The sequence below is a fragment of the Prionailurus bengalensis genome, chromosome E2 (assembly GCF_016509475.1).
Source record: "Prionailurus bengalensis isolate Pbe53 chromosome E2, Fcat_Pben_1.1_paternal_pri, whole genome shotgun sequence".
Taxonomy (NCBI): domain Eukaryota; kingdom Metazoa; phylum Chordata; class Mammalia; order Carnivora; family Felidae; genus Prionailurus; species Prionailurus bengalensis.
The window spans coordinates 2,449,786-2,466,389 of NC_057352.1; the positions used below are offsets into that span (position 1 = coordinate 2,449,786).

The following is a 16,604-nucleotide window of genomic DNA, read 5'->3' on the forward strand; positions in this document are numbered from 1 at the left end:
TCCGAGCCATCAGCCCAGAGCCTGACGCGGGGCTCGAACTCACGGACCGCGAGATTGTGACCTGGCTGAAGTCGGACGCTTAACCGACTGTGCCACCCAGGCGCCCCTATGTTTATTTATTTTTGAGAGACAGTGTGTGAGCAGGGGAGGGGCAGAGAGAGAGGGAGACATAGAATCCAAAGCAGGCTCCAGGATCCAAGCTGTCAACACAGAGCCTGATGCAGGGCTCGAACCCACGAACCGTGAAATCAAGACCTGAGCTGAAGTCGGACACAGCCAACTGAGCTACCCAGGCGCCCCTGTTGAGGGTCCAACTCTTGATTTTGGCTCAGGTCATGATCTCATAGTTTGTGGGATCAAGCCCTGCGCTGAGCTCTGTGCTGACAGTGTGGAGGTGCTTAGTATTCTATCTCCCCACCTCTCTATATCCCTCTCCTGCTCTCTCATGCTTTCTCTCTCTCTCTCTCAATAAGCTTGAAAAATTGTACTGTTATGAGATTTGCTAAATGCTTATATTATCCTTTTAAAGAAACAGCTTCAAGGTTGACAAAACCTACTTCTCTCATAATTTCAAAACATTCTTTGATTACTGAGTTATGTTCATTTTCTAGCTTCTCAAGAGGTCTCTGGTTCACTTATTCCAGTGTTTATAGTTTTCTGACCTATAAACACATTTAAAATTATAACTTCTTTGAGTAGTAACATGGCCACATCCCACAGGTTTTGTTATGTACTGCTCTTATTCACTTCAGAGTCTTCTTGTTTAACTGAAGCAGAAAATATTAGGTAACATAAAGGTGACTTTGTTAATGTCTAACTTATCACATTTTTACCTGAGTTATATCCCTGTATGATTTGTTACAAACTTCTGCACATCTTCCTCAACTTCTTTAATAGTTAAACGCTTAACTGTTGTTTTACATGCCTGGAGTTTTATTCACTTTGCATCTTTTTTTAATGTTTATTTATTTATTTTTTTCGAGAGAGCACAACCTGGGGAGGGACAGAGAGAAAGAGAGAGAGGGAGACACAGAATCGGAAGCAGGCTCCAGGCTCTGAGCTGTCAGCACAGAGCCTGACGCAGGGCTCGAACCCACGAACCATGAGATCATCACCCGAGCAGAAGTCAGACACTTAACGAACTGAGCCACCCAGGCGCCCCTCAACTTTGCATTTTCTGATGCACAATAAATGGCAAGTTCTGAATGGGGGTTTTAAAACTTATATTCATCAGTATGAATCTTCTCATTAAAAGAGCCTTATGGCTAAAGAAATTCCCATATATGTGACATATAAAGCGTTACTTTCTCTTATGCATCCTTTTCTGTAAATTAGGATTAGCTTACGGTAATGGGTTTTCAAAATTCTCCACTTGCATGGTTGTTTGCCATCATGAATTGTACAATAATTAATAATTGATAGGTAGTAGGGGGAGCTCTTCTACGTTACCATATTAATATGGTCTTTAGTGATGACGTAATGATGTGAATCTGCTGATAAATGCAACATGAGCTGAAAGATAAAGCATTTCCATATTGGACAAGGTTATACGTAATAATAAATTATTTGATGTTCTTTCAGGGACAAGACCAGTGAAATGTTTCCTTCACTTATTTATAGGAAGTTTCTATGGCATGAATTCCTTAAGACTAAGAAAGATGACTGTGTTTTGAAGGCCTTCCCACATTACTACATACATAACAAATAATTGAGTAAGTTGTGAACCCTGACTAAAGGTTTTCCCACATCCCTGACATTCATAGTGATTTTCACCAGTATGAATTTTCTAATGTCGAATAACTAGTGTTAAGTGACTAAAAGCTTTTCCACATTCAGTACAGTGAGAAAGGTTCTCACCAGTAAGGGTGCTAATGCTCATTAAATTATGAAATTCGACCAAAAGCTTCCATTACATTTATATGATTTCTCACTTAGTATAAATTTTCTGGTGATGATAAAGCTTTGAGCCCTGCCTAAAGGCCTTCCCACAAACCTTACGTTTATAAGGTGCCTCACCAGTATGGATCCTCTGATATTGAGGAAGATATGACTGATGACCGAAGGCCTTTCCACATTCATTACATTTTTATGGCTTCTCCCTGGTATATATTCTTTGATGTTCATGAAGTTGTGTGATACCTCTAAAGGCCTTCCACATTCCTTACAGTCATAGGGTTTTCTCCAGTATGAATTCTCTGATGTTGAATAATTAGTGACAAGTTTTTGCACATTCAGTATATTGATAGAATTTTCCCCTAGTATGTATTCTATGACGTGCATTAAGTTTTGAGAGCTGAATAGAGCTTTTTTGATACTCCTTACATTCATAGGTTTTCTCACCAGTAGGAATTCTCTGGTGTTGGGTAAAGAGGGAAATAGGACTAAAGGCCCTTCCACATTCTTTACATTCACGGGGTCTTTCCCAGTGTGAGTTCTAGGATGTTGAGGGGGATCACAACGGTGATGGACAAAGCCTTCCCATGTTGCTTGCATTCCTCAGATCGGTCAGCAGTATACATTTTCTGGTGACTTAGAAGGGATGTCTTCTGCCAAAACCCTCCTCTACATTCGTTACGCATAGGGCCTACTTCCAGGTGGAACTTTCTGATGCAGGTTATGGGAAGTTTGCTGTCTCACAGTAGATACTCTTCCTGGGTGATGATCACTTGACTGGAATTTCCTTCCTCATTTCTTTGATGTCTCTCAAATATGCCTGTATGTTCCCAGTCATCCTGGAACATGGGGTCCTCAGGATCTTTGTTTATAAATTTTTCCATTTTCTCCCATGAGGATACATGATCTGAAAGATAATGAAAAAGCAGAGATGCTCATTTTAGTCCTTCCTCTTAGAGAGTTAGAGCTTTATTAGTAGAAACTTTTTTATTTTTTTAATGTTTATTTACTTTTGAGAGAGAAAGAGAGACAGAGTGCAATCAGGGGAGGAGCAGAGAGAAAGGGAGACACAGAATCCAAAGCAGGCTCCATCCAGGCTCTGAGCTGTCAGCACAGAGCCCCACACAGGGCTCGAACTCATGAACCATGAGATAGTGACCTGAGCTGAAGTCGCATGCTTAACCAACTGAGCCATCTAGGCGCCCCTAGTAGAAATTGTTTTAAACTGAAAATGATGTTTATGAAAAAAATGACTGTTCTTTTTTTTTTTTTTAATTTTTTTTAACGTTTATTTATTTTTGAGACAGAGAGAGACACAGCATGAACGGGGGAGGGGCAGAGAGAGAGGGAGACACAGAATCGGAAGCAGGCTCCAGGCTCTGAGCCGTCAGCCCGGAGCCCGACGCGGGGCTCGAACTCACGGACCGCGAGATCGTGACCCGGGCTGACGTCGGACGCTTAACCGACTGCGCCACCCAGGCGCCCCAAAAAATGACTGTTCTTTACAGCTCCCAAATATGACTAAGCAATTAGATAAGTGAACAAGGAGAACAGGATATGTGGACATCCCCTAAGTGAAGAAAGTGAGGTAGTTATTCAGATACATTTTTCAGTTTTTATCATTACAGTTGCCTAAGGAGTTTGTTGAAATAAGGATGTCTAAGGTGGTTCTCTTGCAAGCGACAATGAGACCCATTGCTGAAAACACTTCAGAGCTTCATGTTGCACAAGAGTGAAATCCTGAGTCCTCAACCTGTCAAATGTATTCAAGTTCATTTTAAGCTACTTGCCTTCCTCACTGTGTTCCACCCCCAGTTTCTCCTTGCACATGTGAGAATACATGGGGTTGCATTTGCTGATCTGTATGTAACACTGTGCCCAGTTTTTGCAAAGCTGGCTTCTTGTTAGAATTCAGATCTCATATTCAACATCACTTCTTTAGATGGCTGTCATTTGTCTTATTCTAAATACTGTCACCCCTATGATTTCCCATTCGAGAATCTTACTGCAAAATAGAAAAAAGTTGTGATGGGTCGCCTGGGTAGTTCAGTCGCTTAATCTTCCAGCTCTTGGTTTTGGCTCAGGTCATGATCTCGTGGTCATGGGATCAAGCCCCATGTCAGGCTCTGTGCTGTGCATGGAGCCTGCTTGGGATTCCCTCTCCCTCATCCCCTGCCCCTCTTCTCCACTCAAACTCTCTCTCAAAATAAATAAATATACTTTATCGGAAAAATTTTTTAATGTTTATTTATTTTCGAGACACAGAGATAGGGTGCGAGAGGGGGAGGGGCAGAGAGAGAGGGAGACACAGAATCCGAAGCAGGCTCCAGGCTCTGACTTGTCAGCACAGAGCCTGACACAGGGCTTCAACCCACAGGCCACAAGATCATGACCTGAGCCAGTGCCAGATGCTTAACCGACTGAGCCACCCAGCTGCCCCCAAATAAACTTTAAAAATTAAAAAATAAAATGCTTTAAAAAAAAAAAAAAAGAAAAAAGCTGTGATGATATACATGGAAATACTTTATCTACCTCTTTACTGCCTTCTCCCCTCAACCAAACTTTAACCCAAATCTAATTTACTTACTGTTGTATAATAAACCTCAAATTCCGTGCCTGCCACACATATGACATCATATAACTCATGAATATTGAAAGAATGGACCATTAGGTTGAAGGAAGAAAATCAGGATAAGGATAAGGGGAAATAGCACAAAGGAGAAGGGAACCTACAATAGGTTATTATTTCATGCCTATAATTAAGTATTAGTAATATCAAAGTATAGTTTTCAAAAATTTTTCCAAATAAAAAATGAAGTTGTGTTAAAGATTTATTTAACTCATTAATAAGGAACCAAGATGAAGGTAAAGGTGCTTCAAAGAAGAAGTCAATAATTGAATAAATACACACAAATACTCAAATGAGTTTGCTAATAGATTAAAAACTGGTTAATGCCATACAGAGTATGAAAACCAGAACATTTGGATTTTTTTTTTTTTTTGGCCAGCCAGAAATGTCCAAGTTGACAAGCTAATAAGTTCATGAGTCTAGGTTCTTTTGTTTTTTGTTTTTATTTTTTTAATGTTTATTTGTTCTTGAGAGAGAGAGGGAGAGAGAGGGGAGGAGGGGCAGAGAGAGAGAGGGAGACACAGAATCCCAAGCAGGATCCAGGCTCTGAGCTGTCAGCACAGAGTTTGATGCAGGGCTCACACTCATGAACCATGAGATCATTACCTGAGCTAAAGTTGGATACTTAACCGACTGAGCCACCCAGGCATCCCTCAAGAATCTAGGTTCTAACCAATATTTAACAGTAAGTCAAACAAAGGTACAAATCCTCTAGAAAATGAAACAGCCCTTGGGTATACTTGTTAGGCAGTTTCCTAGTATGGTATTTAAAAAACATGGGTCTTGGGTACCAAAATCCCACATCTAGGAATCTACCCTGATGAAATACCTCCAACATTATGATAAACATGATACACATGATTATTCATTATGGCATGATCATAATTTAAAAATACTGGGAAGGGCGCCTGTGTAGCTCAGTCCGTTAAATGTCTGACTTGAGCTCAGATCATGATCTCACCGTTCATGGGTTGGAGCCCCGCATCCGGCTCTGTGCTGACAACTCAGAGCCTGGAGTCTGCTTCGGATTCTGTGTCTCCTTCTCTCTCTGCCCCTCCCCCGCTCACACTGTCTCTCAAAAATGAATAAATGTAAAAAAAAAAAAAAACCTTTTTAATAAAAAATAAAATACTGGGAACAATCTAAACACCCATATATAGGAGAGTGGTTCAATAAACTGGCATATCTACAAAATGAAGTGTTACACAGTTGCATACAAGAATGAAAGAAATGTCCATGAAATTATAAGTAATTTCCAAGACATATTCTTAGGTGAAAAAAAGCTAGGTGCAAAAGTATACATAGAGTATGTGACTTTTTCTGTAAGAAAAGAAATATAAGAGAATATACATGTATCTGCTCATTTTTACACAAGAAATACTGGAAGGAAAAGAGTGTAAAATAATGAGTTTGGTTAACTACAGGGGTAGGTGGGGATAAGGCTGAAAAGAGGAGAATGAGAATAGGTGGCAGGAATGAGGGAGATGCCATACTTTTCTGAGTACACTCTTTTGTAAAGTTCTGACTTTTCAGAATGACGGTAATGTTTCACACAGCGTCCAAATAAAATAACTAAAACAGTAATGAATGAACCTGCCTGTACTACACATAAATACAGCCACGATGAAGGGAGTGGGGAAGAAAAGAACCAATTTTAGTATATTTAGAAAACAGTATTTTGATCACATATGTAAGACTAAAGAGAAAAAAACTCATACATAAACGTTGTACTCTACTTAATACATGTGTTTCTCACAGGGGTATGATAAGAATTATTTAAAAATTGACTACATAGAATTTTAGGAAATGTTTAAGAAATGTCTGACAGCAGAAATTACAGGCTGGTCTAATCCTACATCTGAGGATGAATCAGAAGCAACCTTGGGACCCACGTTATTGCAGAGAGCCTGACTCAAATTGGAAAATTTGAACATGTTAAAAAAAATTTTTTTTTAAAGCATGAAAGAAAGAATGGACAAAATCTGAATCTGGAAATACATATCAAAGGAAGAAAAATCATTGGGAGGTAACCAAAATAAACTATTTTTAGAACCATATTTTCGGATGGAAACAATGATCCAACTGTTTAAAAAGTGGTGGGGGAGGGGCGCCTGGGTGGCTAGGTCAGTTAAGTGTCTGACTTCGGCTCAGGTCATGATCTCATGGTTCGTGAGTTCGAGCCCTGCGTCAGGCTCTGTGCTGACAGTGTGGAGCCTGCTTGGGATTCTCACTCTTTCTGCCCCTCCCCCACTCATGCTTCATCTCTCTCAAAATAAGTATAAAAAGGGGGTGGGGGAGAAACTGGAAAGAAACAGTGTTCCCTGGGTAGGTAAAAAGTTGTACTTCAAAGAAGTCGCCTTCCTCTTTGAGCGGGGAGAAGCATGGGGAGGGTGTAGGGGGTGGTGTGTGTGAGTACGAGAGAGGCCCCTCCAGGCGCTCACCCTGATGGGAGTAATGCTCTGCTCTGAACACTAGGGACTTTGAGGGGAACTTTCCAGGCATTGTCTCAAAGGTGCCGCGTCCTGCTAACCGTCTGAGCCATTACCTACAGCGCCACTGCCCTTCTTAATGATCCTTCACTCAGCTGGGCACAGGCTTCCTGTCACATCTCTTTGTGCCCCCAAGGGTTCTTTCCCTTGTTCCGATAAGGAGATCACATCTGGCCTGGAAATAGAAGAACCTGTGTACGCAAGAAGAAATGCAACAGAGTCACAAAGGGGGCATCCCAGAAGTCACACCCAGCTCCTGGTCATCAATGAGGAAAAGAAACCAGAAAATTCCAGAGAAGAGGAGGAAGTCACTTTTGGAATGGGGAAGACGCTTCTTTGGGTGTTAGCCTACAGAACTATCTGTCCCCATTCAGTACAATTGCATTGAGAACAGAGCAGAAACTCAACCATAGTCTTGAAGGCACCTCAGAATTCACACCCAAGGCAGCAGGTATTCCCGTGGGCAAATCCCAGCCTCCCAAGGGTGCTAACATCTTACCTAGAGATGAAGTTGCTGAAGTTCTCCAGTGTCACGTCCCTGTACAAATCCTTCCTAGCAGGATCTGGGTGGCCCCACTCATCCTGAGAAGACTACTGCCACATCCCTAAACATCACTGAGCCCTGAAACAACAAACTGAGGATGTGTGCCATCCAAGTGGGTATTTATGACCAGGAAAATAGGAGGATGGAAAAGGACACCGCAGGGAGTGGGGAGACATACCCAGAGAATAAGCTGAGGCAGATGAGCACGTAAGATGATTTTGGCAATTCAAGAGAAGGGTCCGTATGTTCTTGATATTTCTATGGAGAGCAGCACAACTTCCTCGTAAAGGGAGATACAGCCATCAAAAGATACTTCAATGAACGAAAAGACATCAGTTCAATGTTTTGCCAATAAACTGTAGAAGTTGAATTCACATGTCTGAATTCTCTATTCCTTCTGTTCTGAAATCAAAGGAGTGAATATGGAAATATACTGATATTGTTTTCAGTGTTTGAGTGCTTTCATAATGTTTCAAGAAAACTCAAACTAGAGAAATGGCTCTCAGGGACAATATGGCACCCCCAGAAGACAGTGGGCAATGCCTGCAGACACTCTGGTTGGCACACTGGGATAGGGGGCGCTATTAGCACCTAGCGGTAGAGACCACAGATGCCGCTGACCAGTCACCTGTTCACAAGACAGCACAACGAACAACTATCAGCCTCAAATCGCCTTCGTGTTGAGCTCGGGAAATCCTGAAACATTTTTCTCATGGAATCATTCCAAAATGACTAACAGAATCTGTGCTAGGAATTATGGGATTTGTGTATTATTCTTAAATATATTGAAGAAGCAGCTTCATCACTGTCCAAATGTTTCCTTATTCGGTCAGACTCTTTAATACAGACTTATTATTATCAGCTGCACAATTTCCCATGACATTGCACTAAGTGACAAACCTTCTTTTATTTCTGGGCACTTGAGGTTGAACAAGATACCTTTTTTTTAAAGTTTATTTTTTAATTTTTATTTTGACAGCACAAGCAGGGGAGGGGCAGAGAGAAGGGGAGACACAATCCCAAGCAGGCTCCATACCATCAGCACAGAACCTGATGTGGGGCTTGAACTCACGAACTGTGAGGTCATTACCTGAGCCAAGATCCAGTCAGTTCAACCACCCAGTTGAACATCTAGTTGAACAAGATATCTTTAGGGACATTCTTAGCTCTGCCAATTTATGGTTTTCAACACCTCACGCACTCTGACTAGTCTCACCTAGCTCATCCCCAGGCACACTCTTTCCTTGTTCCCGAGCGCTAGAATGCTGATGGGCGATAAACCAGGCTCACACAGATGTGACCCGTTATCCACACGTATGGCTCAGCATCACATCTGATCTTGGGTCAGGCATCCATCTGGGCTGGATGGAGGGACTGCTGGGCAATGCCTCAAATTCCCAATGCCAACCCCAATTCAAAAGGTCCTGAACCTGAGACCTTCTGTCTTAGTCCATTCAGGCTGCTATAACAAAGTACCACTGGTCAACTTCCCATTACGTCCTCACGGGGTTGAAGAGGACCAGGGATTTGTCTAGAGCCTCTATTATAGGGACACTAATCCCATTCACCCTGACCTAATCACTTAGTAAAGGTCCATCTCCAAATACCATAACATATGAATTGGGGGGATACATTCGGACCACAGCAGAGACCAACCAACACCACGGCCCATCTTGTCTAACTGGGAAACCCTGGTCTGTAGGTTACCATTAAAGCACTGTTATGTGTGGTTCCTTTAGTCCATGAAATCATATTTCACATAGGAGTCTTTCACGTTTCCCTGAAGCAATGCATTTCTGCAGAATTGAGTCCATAGGAGAGTCTACGTCATGTGGATACATGAACGCAGGTTCAGAGAGAGAGGGATTCTTAGCGATGGCTCAGGGCCTTTTGATCTTTTCATGCATGGGTGAGACAGGAAATCCAAGGAAGTTGTCCTATATTCATACAAAATGAGCACAGTTTGAGGAAGGGGAAAGAAAGCATGACTCACCTGGGCCACGGCTTTCAGAACAGCAAGGGCCAATGAGTCATCCAGCCTCCTCTCCTGGGGAAGGGTGAGTCCTGAAAGGGCAAAACCAGGGAGGGAAGAAAAAACATGAGCGGTCAGCCTTGCCTCCCAGAAGGACAGGTTGCAATTCTCTTCCTCCCTCGTCTGGTGCCAGCCTTCTGGTGTTCATGAAAATTTTGGACAGACTTCTAGGACGTCCTTCCCCACCAAATCCTGCTCCTCCCATGTTGCATGCCCTGTATGATTATAATTAAGCTACTAATCAGCTGACTTTGAGTTACCAAAAGGAAGATTAGCTTAAATGAGGCTGACTTAATCAAACAAGCCCTTTAAAAGCAGAAGTCAGAAAGAGACACGCTCCTGCTGACCTCAAGGAAGAAAATCAGTGTTCTGAACCACTGATGGAGAGGTGTGGCCCCCGGGAGCTGTGAGTGACTCTGGTGGGCAGCCAGCAAGAACATGGGTACCCACAATTGTAAGGAAATGAATTCTGCCAACAACCAGTAGCCTTGAGAGAGAACCCTCAGCTCCAGATAAGAACTTCAGTGTGGCCAACACGCTGACTGTAGCCTTGTGAAACGTTGAGCAAAGGATCCAGCTGAGTTATGCTCACTCCCATGGAATTGGGAGATTGTAAAGGATTGTTGTTCTAAGCCTCTGAGCTTGTGACGGTTGATCAAACAGAAATAGAAAACTAATACATTGAGGTCGATGGGGAGATTGGGGTCATATCTCAGCCATCCCCAACCCTAGTGGAAACATCTCCAGCCCTAGTGAGGAAACAGGGATGGGACGGCCCGCCCACTGCTGCTCTCCAAAATCCCAAGTTCCTGCTTCAGCAGGAAGGATGCATCCAGATGACCATGCATGCCCAACATGCTAATGGGGCTCCAACTGGGGAGCCCTAGGTGGGGCTCCAAGGACCAGAAACAACCTCATCAGAGCAGCATGCAGGACGAAGCTGGCTTCCCCCGGCAAAGGAGCAGGGCATGAGCCGAAACCATGGACAAGAACAAGATAACTGCATAAACTGAGAGAACATAAAAACATGAAGAGATCAAGGAAGAAACAAGTCACACTGCTGAAAGGAAAACAAACCAACCAGAGGATGTTGAGAAAGAGCTAAATACAAATTCTAGAAAACCCTGTAAAAGTACAGTTCCTGTGGCTAATTTTAATTGGCTGGCACTCAGAGTTCATTGCCACATCGTCCTGGTTGGACTTCCTCTCATGAATAGGCTGGAAAAGTAATTTTCCTGCTCTGTGCACAAAGCACTCTGAACAGAAATAAGATTCCACCCTTTAGATGCCCTTGTGTGACATTTGGATGACAGAGGCAGCATCTCCTCCTGCTGTGGCTACCAAAAGGTGGTGGCAGAGACAGCACGGCTGGGGTCTGAACTCCGCGTTCCACGCGTTTGTGGCAACAGTGAGTGGTGGTTTCATCATCTTACTTTCTTTTTTTTTTAACGTTTTATTTACTTTCAAGAGAGAGAGAGAGACAGAGTGCAAGTGGGTGAGGGGCAGAGAGAGAGGGAGACACAGAATCCGAAGCAGGTTCCAGGTTCTGAGCTGTCAGCACAGAGCCCGACATGGGGCTTGAACCCACAAACCGTGAGATCACGACCTGAGCTGAAGTTGGTTGCTTAACTGACTGAGCCACCCAGGCGCCCTGCGTCATCTTACCTTCTGACCCTGGATTGCAGGTAAAGCAGCATGTGCTTGAAGTTGGTGGTCCCAGAGGCAGCCCCCTGCAGCTCCACCTCTGGACCATGGCTGAGGGAGCACATGTTTTGAAGGTTCAGTTTTGCCACATTTGGGGAGGCACTTCTGGAGACCTACCTTGCGAAGTCAGCTCTTGTGACCCTTCTGACAATTTTATAAGTGCCCACTTCCTGTATTTTATATGTTTAAATACGTTCATCTCATACTACCTCACACCTGTCAGAATGGCTAGGATGAACAACTCAGGCAACAAGAGATGTTGGTGAGGATGCAGAGAAAAAGGATCTCTTTTGCACTGCTGGTGGGAATGCAAACTGGTGCAGCCACTCTGGAAAACAGTATGGAGGTTCCTCAAAAAACTAAAAATAGAACTATCCTATGACCCAGCAACTGCACTACTAGGTATTTATCCAAAAGATACAAAAATGCTGATTCGAAGGGGCACATGCACACGATGTTTACAGCAGCACTATCAACAGTAGCCCAAATGTCCATCAGTTGATGAATGGATAAAGAAGATGTGACTATATATATATATATATATATATATATATATGATATATATACTATATATACTATATAGTATATATACTATACTGTACTATACTATATACTATATACTATATATATTATATATATATATATAAATATATATAATGGAATATTACTCAGCGATCAAAGAGAATGAAATCTTGCCATTTGCAACAATGTGGATGGGAATAGAGTGTATTATGCTAAGTGAAATAAGTTAGAGAAAGACAAATATTATATGATTTCACTCATATGTGCAATTTAAGAAACAAAACAGATGAACCTAGAAGGGAAGGAAAAATAAAATAAGATAAAAACAGAGAGAGACAAACCATAAGAGACTCTTAAGTACAGAGAACAAACCGAGGGTTGCTGATGGGGTGTTTGGGTGGGGGGATGGGCTAAATGGGTGATGGGCATTAAGGAGGACACTTATTGGTATGAGCACTGTTATATGTAAGTGATAAATCACTAAATTCTATTCCTGGGATCATTATTATACTACATGTTAACTACCTTGGATTTAAATTAAAAAAAAAAACCTTTATCACACACACACAATCTTAATACTGATCTTAAGAGATTAGAGGGGGATAAAAAACAAACCAGGATTTCAAGAGTAGAGAGGCCAGGTTATTCAAAACAACCCTCCCACTGAAAACACATTTTTTAAAATAAAATTCACCCCCAAAATCTTAAGAGCATCAAAGTTCTGAAAAAAAAAAAAATAGCCAAGGCTTACCAGCCCAAATGTAAGGAAACTTGGGCTACAAAGTCAAGAGTACCAAAGATGCTTTTTCCTTGAGAATCCATCCTCAGCTCAGATGACCTCCTTGTCCTCGGGTAGGCAGAAAGGTGTCACATGCCCAAGACTATCCAAGGTGGGATACCTAATGGAAGAGCCTCCTTACAGTGAGATGAAGTCACAAGGGACTACTTAGGGGAAAGGTGAAACAAGTAAACCTTCCCCAGCCCTCCCCAGGAGGGCTGCCCTAGCACGGAGAAATGTAGTGGAGACAACGGGGGAGAAGGAATGTCTGTGCAGCTGTAACCACACGCCAGCCCCAACACGTCACCTGGTGTCTTAGTCCGTTAGCGCTGTTATAACACAATACCACAGACTGGGTGGCTTATACACAACAGAAATCTGTGTCTCACAGTTCCAGAGGCCGGGAAGTCCAAGATCAAATGCTGACCTTCAGTGTCGGGAAGTAAATTCTTCTACTGTTCAAGCCATCGTATTCTGGAGTCTCTCACAGAGCAGCTCAGCCTGAGCTCCAAGACAAAAAGTAAGGTCAGCTTGAGAGCTCTGTAAGCATTTAAGGAAAGAATTTAGGACGAAATTCTGAAAAGTCTTGCCAAACAGATGTGCAGTTTTTTCCCACAATGGCTTCCCCCTTCCTCCCTCACCTAGGCTGCTGTCTCTTCATCATCAAAGGCTATTCCCTTACACCAACAATCACACCTGGCTTAGAACTGCTGAGCCCTGCATATAGGAAAATGAATCAGACCTGTATGCTATTGCTGTTCAAAACCTCAAGCCCAGTCCCTTGAGAGGATATTGATACAGAGAGGCAAAGAGAATGGCTTGAAGAATCAGGGAGGGAAAATTTCAGAAATTATTCAGACCGGTCTATTTCCAGCATTATAAGTCTGAAACTGTTGATTCCAAGAGTCAAACACTAGCAGTTCCCTGGAGAGTCATGATGGAGAAATTATGATGCTCCAGATGACAGTCAATGAATTTTGAGAGGAAGCTCTTCACCAACAATTTGAGACTCCTGTCACTCTCCAATTTGTCCACATCCCTCTGGGTAGATATGTGTGGGAGTACGGAGAGAGACAGGGATTAGCCACCCACACTCTGCTGAAAGATGGCCGCATCCTTGTGGCTATCCTGGTGTGAAAAACCAACATTTTTAGTTTTAAAAACTGAGAGACCACACGGCCCTGAGAGAGAAGTATGTGAAGGGAAGGAGGCCACTGTAAAGAAACTGCAGATAGCCTTAACGTATTGAGTCCAATCATAGCAAACCAGTTAAATTACCTAAGGTCCATAGAATCATGGACTAAATACTTTAAAAAAGTATTTAGTGTCCATTGACAGATGAATGGATGGAGATGTGGTGTGTATATACAATGGAGTATTACTCAGCAATAAAAAAGAATGAAATCTTGCCATTTGCAGCTACGTAGATGGAACTGGAGGGTATTATGCTAAGTGAAATTAGTCAAAGAAAGACAAATATCATAAGACTTCACTCATATGTGGAATTTAAGATACAAGACAGATGAACATAAGGGAAGGGAAGCAAAAACAACATAAAAACAGGGAGGGGAACAAACCATAAGAGACTCTTAAATATAGAGAACAAACTGAGGGTTGCTGGAGGGGAGGTGAGGGGAGGGAAGGGATAAATGGGCAAGGGGCATTAAGGAGGACATTTGTTGAGATGAGCACTGAGTGTTATATGCAGGGGATGAATCACAGGATTCTACTCCTAAAATCATTATTGCACTGTATGCTAGCAAACATGGATGTAAATTTAAAATTTTTTAAATTAAAAAATTAAAAACAAAAGTATTTGGGGCACCTGGGTGGCTCAGTTCGTTAAGCAACCAACTCTTAATTTTGGCCCAGGTTATGCTCTCACAGTTTGAGCCCAAGTCGGGCTCTGCACTGACAGAGCGGAGCCTGCTTGGGATTGTCTCTCTCTCTCTCTCTCTCTCTGCCCCCTCCCCCACTCATTCTTTCTCCTCTCTCTCAAATCAATAAACGTTAAAAAATGAAAGTAATCTTTGCAAATTCTTTCTGACCAGATGCAATTTAAATAAAAGGATTTCCTGAGAATACGTTCATTGTTGTGAATGTTTAACATTAGATCATGGACGTTTTTCCTTGTTCTGGAAAACTTCAAAAATATTATTTTTATTAACTGTATAGTGTTCTACCACATGGGCAGACATATTAGATTCTAAGATTTTCCCAGTCATTCTTGATTGGAGGGCACTCCTTTCCCACAAGATCTTACTTTTCCCAGACACCTGCTTTGGTTCCAAATTTTTCACAGGTGGCATGGGACGAGTCCAAACTCCAGCGAGGCCACCTGGGCTTGGGAATGGTGGCTGCACCAATATCTATGATGTCATGAAGTAAGTGTCTTCTATCTCTGATACTGCTTTCTCTAAGGAATTTACCACCTTGATTCAACTTCGATGGGGCTGGAATACATAGAGGACCATTTCCCTGCAGGCACTGTGTCTGATGAAAGATTTTAGAGTGACACAGACCCAAGTGCAAACACCAAACTCAACCACTCACATCCTAGCTTTGTGTTTTTCGGCAAGTCACTTAACTTTTCTACATCTGCTTTTTTTTCTCCAATAACTAAAATATAATTGGGCTGCAGGGTTACTGTGGGGAACTATGATTACTGATATTAAAAGAAGAGATGAATTAGTTATACCTTTGAAGAACCAAAGCCCAGGAATGTAGTCTTCTGAGAGAAGGGAAGGGAAGAGGATAGAAGGACTTGTTTTTGAATCATGAGGATATACTGCTTATTCAAAAATGTTCAAGTTTTTTAAAAAAAGGAATAAAATAGAACAATTGAGAAGTACTAATTAATATTTAGAAGAAAATTTCCTTGGGCTAAGAAAAGACATGAGACTATCTCCCCAGCATATCCTACTTAAGGTCCTGAATTCTAAGGATGGAAACTCTTGCCAAATGCTAGGACAGAAGCAATTACTGTCGTAGGCAGAATTATGGCTCACCAAAGAGGCCCCTGTCCTAATCCCAGGAACCTGTGGATATGTTATGTTGGTAGCAAGGGGGAATTAAATTGCAGATAGACTGAAGGTTGTCAATCAGCTGACCTTAAGATAAGATTATCTTGGATTGTCCACATGAGCCCAGTATAATCAGGAGGTTCCTTAAAGGTGAAAGAGGAGGCAAAGAGTGTTGCAGTGTTGTGGTGTGAGACACAGCAAACTATTACTGGCATTGAAGACACAAAGGGGCCACACCAAGGAATGCAGGCAGCCTCTAGAAGCTAAAAGAGGCTAGGAAATGGTTTTTCCCAGAGCCTCTGGAAGAGAACACATCCCATCAATACCTTACTTTTGGGGGCGCCTGGGTGGCTCAGTTGGTTGAGCGTCTGATTTCGGCTCAGGTCATGATCTCGCGGTCTGTGAGTTCAAGCCCCGCGTCGGGCTCTGTGCTGACAACTCGGAGCCTGGAGCCTGCTTCGGATTCTGTGTGTCCCTCTCTCTCTGCCCCTCCCCCATTCATGTTCTCTGTCAAAAATAAACATTTTTTAAAAATTTAAAAATACCTTGATTTTGGCCCAAGAGATCTAATGACCTAACCTATTTCAGACTTCTGACCTCCTGATAATAAATGTGTTGTTTTAAACCAGTAAGTTTTTGATAATTTGTTATAGCAGCAAAAGGAAACAACTCTTTGAGAGAGAGAGAGAGAGAGAGAGAGAGAGAGAGAGAGAGAGAGAGAACTTGAGTGGGGTAGAAGGGCACAGGGATAAAGAGAATTGCTAAGTAGGCTCCATGCTTAGTAGAGCCCAATTTGGGGCTCAATCTCATGACCTCAGCTGGAATCAAAAGTCAGATGCTCAACTGAGTGAACCACCCAGGCACCCCAGAAACAAAAATATCTACGTAAGCTAAGAAAATCATATTATTCAGAAAAAACCTATAATCCCAAGAATGTTCTACAAGCCAAAAATATAATTTGTGAGGGCCCAAGAAAGTTTTGGACATACA

At 42.3% G+C, this 16,604-nt stretch overlaps 1 long non-coding RNA gene across 1 annotated transcript; it reads right to left on the reverse strand.

Moving 5' to 3' along the window:
- Window positions 1-1,898: 1,898 nt before the first annotated feature.
- Window positions 1,899-8,285, reverse strand: LOC122494722. The gene is made up of 4 exons (XR_006300262.1): window positions 7,734-8,285; window positions 7,511-7,633; window positions 7,068-7,202; window positions 1,899-2,800 (listed from the first exon to the last, which is right to left on the reverse strand). It is a non-coding gene; the product is annotated as an uncharacterized LOC122494722 (long non-coding RNA).
- Window positions 8,286-16,604: the final 8,319 nt, after the last annotated feature.